Source organism: Melopsittacus undulatus, chromosome 10, assembly GCF_012275295.1.
Source record: "Melopsittacus undulatus isolate bMelUnd1 chromosome 10, bMelUnd1.mat.Z, whole genome shotgun sequence".
In the NCBI taxonomy this organism is placed as follows: Eukaryota; Metazoa; Chordata; class Aves; order Psittaciformes; family Psittaculidae; genus Melopsittacus; species Melopsittacus undulatus.
This window is the reverse complement of record NC_047536.1, coordinates 17,162,304-17,175,719: the sequence shown is the minus strand read 5'-3', so window position 1 is coordinate 17,175,719 and position 13,416 is coordinate 17,162,304. Positions and strand designations below refer to the sequence as shown.

Genomic DNA, 13,416 nt, shown 5'->3' with positions numbered 1-13,416 from the left:
TCTGCCTTCTTCTGGGTAAAGACCATTCAAGTCTGAAAAAATTGCTCAAGCTCCTTGAATCAGGTCCTGTCTTTCAGTGGAAATTGCTGAGATAATTGTGAAATAAACTGAGGAGTAACTGACAAAAATGAGCAAAGCAGAAGCTCGAGCAGGATGCGGTGGTGTGTGCTAATGCTGTATTTCTGGTGTACCATGGCAAATGTTGGTACCATGTGTATTTCATAGAGTTACACAATACTGCCAAATTCCTGATGGATTAATGGATGTTTTGGTTCATACTGATAGCTCCTGAGACCCCAAATCAGCAGGGTGAGGGTGGTATCAGTGTGCTTCTAGACATGGAAGTGGATTGATGCAAAGCAAAGTCGGCTGGGTATCATTCATCCTGTTTCACAGGTGGGAGATCAAAGTGCAGGAGGGGATCCCAGCCTGCACGTTGGGACCCCCTTCTGACCATCCCTCCTGCAGCTCCTCAAACACAGAAGCCGTGTCTACAGAAGGATGGGTTTGCACTTTCCTGCTGGCACATTTGCTACCAGAGGAATGCATTTATCAGGTTGCTGTGGAAGGTCTGTGCTTGTAGCGGGCTGGAAAGTCTGCAGAGCTCAGGGCCAGGAGCTCGAGAACAGCCAGAGAAAGCATCCACGCTGCAGCATCTCGCCCTGCTCAGCTGTGTGTTCCTCAGCAAGGCTCCAGTGCTAGACAAAATACGTGTGTGAGGAGGCAGATGGTGCCAAAGCAGCTCCAGGAAAGCAGCAGTTGGCCATTAATTTACTCAGAGGGTTGGGCTGGGTGGATGGATTCTGCTGCTGTGGAAACCCAGGCGGATGAAGGGCTGGGAGGATGGGGTTTGGTCACACCAGAGTCTGCTGTCAATGCAGAAGAAAGAGGGAGATTTTTATGTTTTGTGGTGCCTCTTTTCCTACTTTGGAAAAAGCTGCTTTTTTTTGTGGCTGTGTGAGTGCTTTATAGCCGAGTGCTGTGACTTCAAGTAGTTCCTTTAAAACTGATGGTGAATTTTGACCGTGTACAGCCAGTGTCTTCAAGTTCTTAAGGATTCTTCTTTCAGTTTGTGATGTGTTTTCTTACTGCATTTTTATGAGTGGTTTTATAGAACTTCTGAGTACTGGCAGGCTTGCAATCATTTTCCTCCCCCTTTTTGGTTTGCTTGGATTTTGTTTAAGCTTGAGTTTTTCTAAGGTACTGGAGCTATGTCCTTCTTCCCAATAGGTTTCAAACTCCTCATCTCACTATAGTTCAATTGGACCGTGGTATGGAAATCCCAGAGGTGATCTAAAATCCTCCAGGTACTTCTGGAGGTAGCCAGGAGAGTGAAGAGAGAAGGTTTGTTTGTGGTTCTGCCAGAGGATAGTATGAGCTCTTCTGTCAGGCATGGGTGAATCAATATGGAAGGTGTTACCTTCAGAAAGGCCCAGCCACAAGAAACGCTTTAATCGAAGCATTTGGTTGAGTATGGACACCCAGATTTTGGCTTCCCATGGCCAGCACCATTCTCTGTGCCTGGTTAGCAGCTCAGGTGATCCCTTATAAAGTCCTGCCCCGTGCAGAAAATAAACAAGATCAAGTTTGTCTTTTTCCTTCTTGCACCTCCAGCAAGGTTGGGAGTAACCAAGAAAGAAAATAATGGCCCCATTTTCGGTGATGGGACCATCTGTTTCCTTACTCCTACCTACGGCCAAGGCCTCATTCTCTCATTTTTGTTGCTCTGACTACTTTGTTTTTCCTTCGCTGCAATCAAGATAATGCAGCACAATATTCCACTAAGAATTTCAGCTATTCAATTACCTTTCAGAAGTTGGCTTAATTGGCTCTTTAAGTGATAGCTCTCTATTGTGTGCAATCAGCATGACTCAAGGAGGGAGCAGGAAGAGGATAGGGACTTTGTTTCTAATCAATAAATAAAGGTCTTTGAAAGAATGCTGCTTGCAATTTGTATCCCAGGTTAAATTACACTGAAGATGATAGTCTCCATGTTCCTTGTGGAGCATGGCTATGACAGAGTAACAAGGCTTTGCTATCAGCAAGTATGTGAACTGTTTTACTACTCTGTGTTTCCAACAAATCCAATGTTCTCCCTTTGGATTTTTTCCTCGCAAGTATTAGAGAAAACCAGCACAAAACTGCTGCAGAGGCCGGCACAGATGGTTTGGGGAAGTCTAGTATGTACTGACTCATCATTTGGTTTGCACCTCATAAAGTATGCAAATGAATGTGATACCTGATGATAAATAATTAAAAATGGAGATGCAAGGCAAGGGGAGATTGGAGATGGAATGAACATACGGTAAACCAACTTTAAAAAAGAAATAAGCAATCCCAAAAGCCTGAGCTGTTCTTCCAAGCTACGATCCATAGAAACAGACACTTCTTGGTGGAGGTTTGCCTCTGGTGCTTGGATCTAAGAGACTTTGGGCCAGCAGTCAGGGTTTGACCAAAGCTACAGATCTCAGGGTGCTGCTGCCCTTGCACAGCTCTGTTGCACCTCAGGTCATCACTGAGCTTACTCCTGCCTTGGTTTAGGCAGCAGGAAAACTTGGCCAAGCACACCAGCTGTCTTTTAGGTATATAAGTTTTGGGTTCTTTTCTTCCTGGTTAGTGGGGTAAAAGTGCTTTACTTCTTTTTTAAAGCTAAAGTTACTAATAATAATTATTGATTTAGTCCTAATTAAAAATATTTTGCATCTAGAAAGGTTTTCTTGAGACTGCAAGAGCACAAACTTGGAAGTCACCCTCAGTCCCCTGGTGCTGCCACTGCCTGGGACATTTCCAGCTCCTGTCACCACAGTCCCATCCCTGAATCCATCCCTTTCCCAGGCATGGAGGTAGATGAGAACTGCAGGTGCTGAGCTGAAGAGAGCAACAGGTTTTAATGTTTAAGCATCCAGCATGTTCCTGGGTGCATGCATGTCTGCACTTCATTGCCAACACCTTCTGCACTGTGGGGAGTTTAATTTCATTTGGGGGACTGACCAAGGGATGTTCTTTGCAAGGATCATCTAGCTCAGACCATTAAAGCTGGGACCTAACCGATTAAAGATGCTTCTTCCTTTGCTCCCTGTCCCATCCTGGTATGAGATGGATAATCACCCTTCAGTGCAATGTTCTTGCTGCGGGAAGGAAGGTTGTGGTGATCCAGATTTATAAGCCTGCCCTGAAGAACAGCTTTCAGACCATTTCATGTGTCAGCTTGTAGGAGTTGTCATGGAACTGTGGAGATGGTTTGAGATTGCCCTTTTACCAGCTAGAGATAGCAATGCTACAGTGTCCTGATCCAGCTTGGAGTTAACCAGGTCCTTTAATTGCCAGCAATCTTCTCCTGGCAGCCACTGGCTGGTCAGGCGCTTTCATGCCCAGACACCCCAACAAGGCTGTGTTTGTTAGCATAGGGTTGGTACGGTCTTGCCTCAGTGGAGAAATACTGAATGGTCATTTTGTGATGACAGTAATTGCAGCATCCATGTAGTTTCACCATCCAAGTGTTTTACTGATGATCCCAAGAGCTGGATTGGTTCCATACTGACTTTGCAGAGCACCGCAGCACTGGGAAGGTGTATGGTGTCTATTTATAAGATGCAGGAACTGCTGGTTTGCCACTAATTTTGTCTGTGTTGAGTTAAGCAATATAGGGGAAGAAGGGAAAAGAAACAACTTCTTTGCTGTAAATTTACACTGTGGCTTTCTTTGCTCATGGGAGGGGCTGTTATGATAAAGTCTGGTCTATTTTCACATCTGCCTGTGAAGAATGTAGGATTTATCTTTCAAATGAAATTTGCTTTGCAGTGCTGCCGGCAGGTTTTATTTTTTGAGTAGCTATTTTTGTGAAATACAACCTGAGAATTTGTATTGGTTTAACATGTAAAATGTAGCCAGGGGAAGATGGAATATTCATCTTTATTGTGTTTGTTTCCTCCATAATGAGACATTACTGCCTGTTGTAAAGGAAGCAGTCCCTAAACCCAGGGAGCATGCCCAGTTATTTTCTGCTTGCTCCATTAGATCGTGTGCAGACCTCCTGATTTTTTTATGTGCATGTGCTTTTCTACTTGTTTAATCCTGCCAACTGCTCTTCTGGTTGGAAATCCATTTCTATAATGCTGGGTATTACACAAATTTGTTGAAGCTCTTAGTGCAGATAACAGGGGTGAGGCCAGTTTGCCCAATCAGGCTGTGCCAATTTTCTGCTTCCCATCAGTCACACAAAGGGCTTTACGCTGCTGCTCACCGAGGGCATAAATGCATGCAGTAAAGAAAAATAAAGTTTAAGGCACAACTGGAGTGCTGTAAGCATCGCTTGGATTTTGATTTAGAATCACAGAACTTCTCTGTTTTGATTTACGAAGTCCCAGCACAGCACAAATTGCATGGCTCGTCATGCCCTGTGGAAGTGTCTTTGTATTCTTGTTTGCTGAAACATTTCCATAACTAGTAATCATGGGATCCTAGCAGAGAGCCCTTGTGTAAATAGCTTTTTGCTCACCACTGCTGTTTACTATTACCCTGTACAGCACCATAATGGAAACTCCTCGTTCAATACTCATAACAAATTGCAGCATGGATGCAGGTGCTGGAGTTCTGCAGCCCCAGATTTTGGGGTTTGTTGTGTTCACGATGCTTTGGGGACCAGAGCTGGGGTGGTGAGAGGCATCTTCTCTCCCCGAGCACTGTGTGTGATTCACAGTGTTTGTGTAGCTGTTTCCAGCAGAACTGAGCACATCCCTGCCTGTTGTACTGTTCTGCTTGTTTTAATCTGTTGAATTTATCCATGGCATTTTGCCTGGTGGCGAGCAGTGGGAATGTTGTCAGCAGTGGCAGAGAGGGATGCCAGGCTGCTTTTTTATGATTATTTGTAGTGAAGCCATAGAAAGTCCATCCAGGCCCTCATGGCAAGGGTTTAAGTAGCTCTCAAGCATGCACGTACCCTTTGTTTAATCAACAACCTGCTTAAAGTTTGGTGTGAGTTTATATACTTGTCTTAACTCCTGACTTAGCTATCCAGTTTTATTGCGAGTAAAAGGAACGAAATCCTTCTGGCAGACTTTGATAGCTACAGCACTTGGAAACTCTTCAGCTTCTCTCTTTCCTCTTTCCTGATTTCTTCCCAAGAATAGTTGCAACACTTTTCTTTTTTAGGACTTTGCCCTAATAATTACATCTGTGAAGATCCACTGGGATGGGTTATCCCACAAGCAGGATTATGCCCTTAAATGGAAAATAAGCCGCCGCAACTGCCAAAGTTTGGGAAAGAATAATATTGTGGGAAAACTGAGTTGCTAGATGTACTATTCCATGTCGCGGAGCTGCACAGTCAGGAAATGCTTGTTAGTGTGAAGAGGAAATGCTCGTGTCTTCTAAGTGCTTGTTGCATTCTTTTTTAATTGTTAAGACAGGAAAACATACCTCTATTAAAATACCATCTAATGCACCCTCTGTGAAAGGGAGGGAGCTGTGAGAAAACATGCGAGGGAGATGAGGAGGCCAGGCTTGCTTTATGAACTCTCATTTATTTGCTGGCTTCCCTCCCTTTGCCCCCCAAGCTGGTGGTGGGCCTGCTCCTCCCCAGGCTGCCCGGCTGGTTCCCTCTTGGCAATGTGGGCTAAATAATCCAATTAAGCTTTGCAGCTTATATAACTCCCTTGGCTCGAGGCAGCCGCTGGACTGACGGGATAGAAAACACATCTGGAAATAGTGTACTAAACATCCTCCCGCGGTCAGAGCCAAAGCGATTTGGACAGACTTGCTCATATGCACAAGATGTCCTTTGAACAGCAAGACGTGTGCGTACCGTCTCCTTGCTGAAGAAGTTGAAGCTAGAAAATGCTCCTAACCATAAATCGTTGCCCTGGCTGGGAAACTTAACTGGCTTTCCTTTCTCCCTTTGCCTTTGGAACATCATCTGGCTCTTCCTCCTCAGCTCCGGAGGATCAGCCAGGCCCCGTAGTTTGCTGATCGTAAATAACACGTATGTTTATGTATTTCAAAGGTGGAAGGAACGTCCAGCATCCTTTAGACCAAGTTCTTATCTGAATACCCATCATAGGAGCTGCTTTTTATTTAAGCTGAAATGTAACTTGGTGTATAACTGGAACATGGCTCTGAAGAAACAATTTTTTTTTCCCGAGAATTCATTACAGCCCTGGTAATTTATGTTAATGGTTAATGACATTAAGTATTAAAACATGTACAGTTTACGTCAGCTTGGAGGCTGGGGAGAAAGAACAACTCTGCGATTCTATATTTCAAGTAGTGTGCCCAGAACAAGCTTAGTAAAAAAACAGTGCACATCTTAGCACTCTCAGATGTCTGTTCTCCTGTTGATAATCCATTACTCTCAGTACAGAAGTTATGGGCATTAGCAGCAGAATGAATTTCCCTTCATGTGCTCTTATAGCTCCTTTTTATAGTCTACTGTCTGATGCTAAAGTAAAGAATTTATTTGCCTTTGCAGGTGTGCAACGCTCGTTTAATACTTGTGCACTGCCTGTTCCTGGCTGCTTTCATGGCTGTCTGCCCAACACCTTCCAAATCTATGCTGGGAAGGGGTGTAGAAACATCATGCCTGTAAATCTGATATGCCACACACATATGGAGCTGCTGGGCTTGTCCTCCGGAAAACATTTGCAACAGGGTATTGGCTACAGTCAATGTGCTGGGTTGCAAATGAGCGGTGCAAGAGCTGCAGGGGTGCTGGAGGTGGTTTAGTGGATGTCACTGGGGTGCAGTGATGCAGAAGCAGTGTTCTGTGGCATCCTGACCCCACTTTGGCTTTTGAAATGGTCCAGCCACTTCTGAATGGTGCCCAAAGACACACACCTGGGCAAAATTCACAGTGTCAGGGAGGTGGTGCAGAACGTGGAACAACTCTGCTTTGGGCTGTGCTAGTCTGCACCAACACAGGGCTAATAATGCTTGACCCACACTGGCAGCATCCGAGATCCCTTCAGTATCTTTGCACTGGCAGGGCTTACTCTGGTTTGTTATGGAAAACTCAAGATTTTCTTCCACTGTTTTGATTTGTAAGGCAGTCAGAATGCCCCTTTGGCATTGGACATAGCTTTGGACATGGCCATGGGAGTCTTCTGAGAGTACCTTCTTAGTCATAACTGTCTACACACAGTGATGATCTTCTAGTTTATACATTTGGGTTTTTTTCCCATGGTCATAAAACTAAATGATGAGTTCCCCAGAAGAGGCTGCATATCTTGAGCCACTCCTCCCAGCCCATGACAACATTGGAGCTCACCCGTCTGCATTGCTCCTCTTCAGACAGGGGTTTGCTGGAGATGATGGCACAGCTCTGCCTCCAGTTCTTTCACATTGCTGCTTTATCTGACAGACTGTCTGCCCTCTCTTGATGTTTTATCCCTAGAGAAGAAGAAAATATGGACATACACCTGCACTGGTGCTTTCTGGCTGTATAAGATGCAACTGTTCAGTAATGGAAAACTCTCCATGGGCCCTGTTTGCTGGGTGCAGCTCATGCGTTCCAACAGGGAGACAAGGTCTCTTGCTTTCAGCAGGCAGCCTATCCATCTTGTGTTCCCCTTGCAGCACCTAAACATGTCAAACTGAATCTTTCTGTAACATAGCTTCCCTCTGAGTTGGAAAGTCTGGAAAACTGAGCCACAGCAGCCCACAGAGCAATTAGCATTACCTTATATATGCCACCAGTAAAGGTAATGGTGTGTGAAATACTGAAAACCCAAATGCATTTAAATAGACCTGTTCAGAGGAAATGAGAGGTGTGAACGGTGCATCTCTGCTCACAGGGAGTGTGAAGTGTCCTCTGCCAGGTCTAAACAGCACTTTAGGAATAGTAGTGAAATTAAGCATAAATGCCATGGTCTTGTGGTCCCAGGCTACGGGAAGCATACCTATTTTTGGAGGTGGTAAGCAGCATGCTGTAAGGCTCAGTGCATTGCCTTTAAGCCATTAAGTAAACCTGACATTGCAAGAAAGCAAAACCTCTAGGGATGTGGTTTCACAAGACATTTGAACTGCTCTCCGTTTGGGCTGTTGTCCAAAAGGGCATCCTAGTTCCCATGTGCTTCCTTTGCACCACTGGCTCAGTCAGCGGGATGATCTGGCTGAAAACTAAACCCATAATGAGGATGCTTAACTTTTCATCTGGATCAGACCATGAAGGCCATAAGGCTGCATGGGGGTTGGTGCCATCCAAAGAGACACAGCACAAAGAGCACCATGCCCATTTTGGCACTCCTGGCTTGAGATCATTGAAAGCCACTTGTGAGATCCTGGAGGTTGGCATGGGGGAGTGGGAGATGCCAGTTACATTTAAGAGCAGCAGCTTGTTGAGAAGCTTTCAGGCCTCATTTAATAAGCAACCAAAGGTCTCAGCAGTAGGACATCGGCGTAGACAGCATCCTCCTTCCCAGCTGTTTATTTGCTACTCTTGAAATGTCCTGCAACCCTCACCTTGTGCTGTGCCATCACCAGCATCTGTGTTGCCTCGCAGCAGAGCCCATCTTCTGGAATAACAGTGCTGCTGGCAGGGGGCTGGCAGGGGGCTCTGCAGCTGAACTGTTGTTGGATGTGGAACTGAGGCCTCCTGGCTCTGTGTTAGTCCCCATGTTTTCAAATAGGGAAAAGTTAAATTACTGCAGGTTACAAGACGGGAACTCCATTTTGTTTGTACTTCAGTGACATGTTGTCTGCAGGGGGAAGAAATAAGGGTTTTTTTTCACTCTAAAGCAGGCTGGGGTGGTTTTGTAGAGGGGGGGGGGGTGGTATTACTTGATAACCCTTTCTCATGTTTTCTTTGCTGCCGAATGGAAAAGGGAGGAATGGGTCTTCCTACTCTCTTAGCAGTATGTTTTTCTTCCCAGGAATTATCCTAGCATATAAAATGAAACAAGAGCCCTCAGATAGCATCAACACTTAGGGTTGGTCTGAGTGCGCTATTTAATGGCAATGTCTTGTTTTTTTTCTGGAGAGAAGAAAATGTACCCCATTAAGTGCTCATGTTACAAGTCCACACCCTGGGGGATAAATATTTCAAATATTAATGCTGAGTAATTTTTAAAAGGTTCTGTGTGTGTTTTATTTTAAGCATCCTGCAAATTATTGAAGCCGGTTAAAACAAAATGCATTGAGATCAGCTCATCCCGTCCTTGGTGTGTGGTGACTCAAAGAATCTGCTGCTACCCACCACCAGCGCAGGCGTGCATCCGATCGGGGCATTGGTACAATAAGGAAATTGTAATCTGCTGCCGTGGATCTGTAGTTAGACAAGATGTACAATTTACATAAACACTGGAGCGAAGGGAACACTCTAAATATCCTTTCACTCTAGCACAGTCACATGCATTGCAAATGAGTTACTCTTTTGGAAAAAGAAGTCAAACCTGACTTGCATGGAAGTTCTCAGCTATTAACATCAACGGAGCCAGTGACTCCAGCCAGAACTTCTGTGATTTCCTTGATATCCCTCTGGCTTAGTGCATCACTCTAACTTTCCCATATGTGTTCTCTGATTTATAACACAGCAATACTTTATTTTGTAAAATTCTTTCATACACTCAGCTCTGCCAAAAGATTCATATGTTATTGATCAAACAAATTCCTCCTGTTCCAGGATTCCGGCTGTTCTGAGTCTGGTAGTAACTTTAGTGGAATGATGAGCGCGATGGTCGACCGCACAAGGTGGTGGAGGAAGACAATGTCCTGGCACTTATTGCTGCTGATCAATAAGTTATCCTTCAGTTTGCAAAATGGAACTGCTTTTTCCACCTGCCACTGCTGCATCTCATCCCGAGATGGGCTGAGCTCATCCATCAGCTGTGAAGTGCCCCTGGCTCATGGTCATTTGTGGGGGTGATGACGATGATGATGTGGGATTTTAGTGGTGTTGGGAGGAGGATTGACAGGAATCTCATTTTGACTCCTTCACAGGCAATTAGCGACAGCTGCTGCTGGAGAAAGGGCGTGATGATTAACACAATGACCTTTGCAAAGATCAGCTTCCCTTCTTGGAGGGATTCCTTTCAGCTGGACTCACGAGCCATTAGCACAAGGCACAGAGTGGGATGCATGGGTGCTCTGGTTGGTGGAACAAGGCCTCTGTTTCACTATTAACATAATTAGGTTGTAATAAAAAGGGGTTTCCTAGTAGACTGTGAGGCATTTGCTCTGCTTCAGGGTTTTCTGCTTCTTTAGTTAGGTTTTGCCAGTACCCACAGGAACGTGGTTCTACGTGCTCCAGACATCAGCTCGCTCTTCAGGGCTGATTCGGTTCATGAGATCTTACTCACTAACTTCGGTATTTGTGGTGAGAATAAGGCAAAAGGGAAAGAAATCCAGTCTGGAGGTTTCAAGTGGTGAGAGCCAAGCAAATCCAATTTGGGTTTTACTGCATGTGATAGTTTGCAATCCAGCATGAAGCTGGCAGCCACAAGTGACAAATAAAACAACTCATGGCATGGTCAGCACCAAGAGCGATGTGCCTGGACCTGTATGATCCAAGACCAGCACTGACCACATATGCAAGCTCCCAGCCTTTCCGATTCCCCTTTCCACCCACCCCCCTTTCTTTCCACCCCTCACCCAGGTTTGCCTCTGTAATGTCTTCACTTAAAAATCCTGTAGAGCTGCAATTATTACGAGGCATAATGACCCATGATTTCTGTAATGCTTTATTTTGTTCACTTTCAGCATGTTTTTATTCCCCAATCAAATAAAGAGTATTAAAAAACCTACCCAAGAACAAAGCCTTCACTTCCTATTTGTGAGAAAAATGCTTCGAAATCTCTATTCGTGCTACACAGGTAAATAATTAGATTTTTAATGAATTAGCTTTGCTTTGAAGATGAAGGCTGTAGTGTTCCTAATTAAGTTGGGAGGAAAAACACAGATTTGGGGATTTTTCACCAAAAAAAGGGGGAAAAAGAGGATTGCCAAAGCAGATGAGGCTGGAGACCACCTTGGTCTCAGCCCCATCCCATGGGACCTCTGTTCTTACAGCACCTTCTTTCAGTGTCGTTTGAATTCATTCTTCCAGTGTTTTCCCATGGCAGTGAATTCAGAGATATCATATACTTCTCTGTGCAACACGTTTCCTTTTATCAGTTTCAAATTAATATTTCAGCTGAATGGTGACTCCTGTATTTTGAGACAAGAAGGATGGAATCCTGTGATATATTTTCATTGTATCAACCTGGTTTATATGCTTTTCATCATGAGCCCTATTATTATACCCATCCTAAAATGAATAATCTCATATATTATTTTCTTTCTTCATAGAGCAGGGTGGGTGTTTTTTCAGGCCTTTGATCATTCTCATCACCCTCTTCTAAAGCCCCTTTTAAGTCTGTAATAATACTCTTTTTCAGATTAGGTGAAAACTATTCTGGGGTTAGCCAGCATCATTTTAATAATGTTATAATCTTCATACTATTATTCCCTATCCTGTCCACTAAGCAGACTAACATCTTGTTTGCCTCCTTTTCCACCTCCCTTTTTCCCCTGGATTGCTGCTGCTGGAAGAGCAGCATCAAGATGCTGATGGTCTCCTTCCTAGTTCATATTGTTCATTAAAAACCAGGTGAAAAATACCGTGCTCCTCCAGCCCCCAATTAATTTGTGCCCATGAGCTTTGATGTCAATTTGCCATTTTGTTGCCTTTTCTCCTGGTCATTTGCTTCTTTTCTGGCTCTGACGAGTTTACCTCCGTGTCAGCTCTGTATCTGGCTACTTCACAAATTCATCTTCTTCTCCAGATCCTCTCTAACTCTATTAGACGGCGAGTTTAATACCAATCCATATGGCTTCCTCCTGATAGTTAACCTTTTCCTATGATGAAAATTCACTATTTAATTCTGCCTTCTTTATCTTCAGCTCAGTGTCAGTATTTGCCCTCTTCCCTTCTCCTCCTTAGCTGTTTTGCAGCAAAATGAATTGCCAGCTGTTTTCTCTGTCTTGTTAAAGCCCTTGAATGGGTTGATAAAACCCCAGGAAAAATCAGGACTAGTTCCTGTTGCAGAAGCTGATGGTGGTTTGTGGCTACCAGGGGGTTCCTCACCTGCCAATGCTTTTGTTTGCAGCAGGTACAACCCAGGGGATTTGCAGTGATCTTGAAGCTCTCTGTATCATTCAGTGTGATTCACCCTTGGAGCTGGGCTGCAGAAAGAGATCCCAAACCTGTTCTGCAGGTACCTGAGAGCAGTCTGACGGCTTCTGCTGCCTCCTCTATCCTGATCCAAGATATTTGCCACATAGGTGATGGGCATCACTGTTTGTTTTCCTAATTTCTGAGTCTGTACATCCTTGCTTTAGAGCCTGCACCCCTCCTGCAGCAACCTGGGGAGCTTTTTGGGTCCAGTCATAGATATCCCTGTGTCCTGCTTTCCTTCTTGGAAGAGGAATTATAATGTTACCATCCATGTTGTGGTTCACCATGCTCATAATGGGAAATCTACTTATCCTCAGCCTTGAAAACTTACTTTCTTAGGACTTCATTCTTAGAAGTATCGGTGTGGATGTTGTCTGAACTCAATCTCAGATGCAAACAGTTGCTCCTACTTTGAAATAACAAGGTGCAGGTGATATGTATTTTCTTACCTCTTTCTGATGGCATATGGGCTGAAACAACATTAAACTCCAGCAAGGAGACATGCAACAGGAATATGATCAAAACATACAGCTGGAAAAACAAGAAATAGTGACTTAAGAGAGGCTGTGTGCCCTGGGTAGAGACCATCAGTGGGGAGATGCACTGCATTTCTATCTCATTATGCAAAGCTCTTGAAGGTTGAAATGTTGTTAAATATACCACAGGCTCTTCTTAAATGGCTTTATTAGAAAAAAGCTCCCCCCCGCCCCCAGATGGCAGCCGGTAGCAGCACTTGCTTTATTTGAGGATCATTTTGTCAGACAGGCTGACTTTTAATAAGCCTTTTGTGCCAGCCGATGTGTTGGTTCAGCATGATGGTGATAGAGTGGGGTGCTCAGATCCAGCAGCCAACCCAGGGCAGTGTGAGAACCTCCATGGTGCAGGGCTGATCACTCCTGCTAACATCACCCAGCCAGGCAGCCAGCGCCTTTTACTGGGTAGGGACATGGGGTACCTCTTTGTAACGTGCCATAGACCCTGATGCTGCAGAATAGCTCCGTGACTGGTCAGGACTGAAGCATAGTAAAGGCACAGAGGAGTGTGTTTGGCTGGTATGTTTGATACGTAATGGACCTTATTCAGGGTAGCACACATGCTATCCTATACTGCCAAAATATTTATGATTTTAAAAGATGAGTCTAAGAGTAGGTATGATGGTCTGCTGGCTCATGGAAGCAGAGATGATGTAAGATAAGCAGAGACTCACTTGCTCATCTTACAGGAACACAGTTACCATTTCCTCAGGTTTCAAGGAAAAGACCTATTCCATC

The 13,416-nt window shown here is 44.5% G+C and overlaps 1 protein-coding gene across 1 annotated transcript in view; it reads left to right on the top strand.

The window, feature by feature from the left end:
• The window catches only part of MGAT4B (alpha-1,3-mannosyl-glycoprotein 4-beta-N-acetylglucosaminyltransferase B), a 49,577-nt gene that overhangs the window by 15,296 nt on the left and 20,865 nt on the right, over positions 1–13,416 (top strand). The gene's annotated exons all lie outside the window — the stretch shown is intronic.